A 1,228-nucleotide genomic window follows, 5' to 3' on the forward strand; every position below is an offset into this window, starting at 1 on the left:
TAGACGCGCGACCAAAAAAATGCGTCAGATCAGGCAAGGAGAGAGAGGGGCGGGGGGGGGTCGTGCGTGCTTCCAGATGTGAGTCGGGACGACGCGGCGCGACGATCGGCCCCGCTGCTGCACATGCTGCAAGGTGCACCATCCGCGAAAAGAAAATCCTTCTGACTGAACGCGCGTGTGTCCGAAACCGTCACAGCACGTGGACTGCATGGCGCAAGAGCCCGGCGCGAATATTACACACCCTGGTCTTGCGCTGCTTTTGCAAATCTTTTAGAAGATTTTGTTTGTAAAAAATAAAAATGCGGGAAAGGTGTGATATATTCTGCGTATCACAAAAGAGGGTATGAGTTAGTGCACACCACGAACGGTAACGTTTTAAAGGCTCAAAATCCAGACAGGCGCGGTTTTATGGGGGGCGAAGGGGCGATCTCCCCCCCCCCTCCCCGTCGACCCAAATCGCCCCCCTGGGGTGGATAGGCAATTTGTCTGACAAAACCCCTGAAAGTAGGCAACCCACCGCAAATCGCCCCCTCTATCAGACGGACTTAAAACCGCGCCTGAATCCAGAGCAGTGTGCGTTGTGCGTGTACCTCTCCAGTTTTACAGAACAGTGATACTGTTCCCCTCCACCCTCCGGCCGTCGCCCAAACTAGTGCCGTGCGCAGCTGTAAGTTTCCTCGAATTGAATGGTTCCCTCGTCGGCCCCACTTTTCTAAGTACTGTACGTCCAGTCGCCTGGAAGTAGAAAATACGCCTTTTGCTAAAAGTGAGAATGCATATGAGGCACCGCATGGCACAGATGTAAGCTGAATCGCTTTAGGTGAGGGTCGCGATAAGGGGCGGAAGGGAATTCCCCCTTGGATGTGTATACAAGGCAAGAACTACAGAACCCCGTGCGCGGGGTGCTGCTGAACTGACGAACACTTTTGAAAGGCATATTTTGTGGGGGAGAGAATCGATGACAGTTATGTTGAAGCCCGATGGGCGCCATCTGGGAGTGCCCTGCCCCACAACGCTGAAACGAGTGTAGTCTCTTGGTATATCACATGGCGGGTCGTGTGTCATCTTATTTTGTTTTTGAAACGCTGCACTAATGTTAAGGAATGCGGCCTTAGTTCTTGGAGCCCCTTACAGAAACAGGACACATTTCCTTTCTGTCACTTGTTCAGATTCAAGTTTGGCATTATGTATTCAATTTATTAAAAGAGGTGGAAAGGGGGAAGGGGGA

The sequence above is a fragment of the Frankliniella occidentalis genome, unplaced genomic scaffold (assembly GCF_000697945.3).
Source record: "Frankliniella occidentalis isolate FOCC.00 unplaced genomic scaffold, Focc_3.1 Scaffold142, whole genome shotgun sequence".
Classification (NCBI taxonomy): domain Eukaryota; kingdom Metazoa; phylum Arthropoda; class Insecta; order Thysanoptera; family Thripidae; genus Frankliniella; species Frankliniella occidentalis.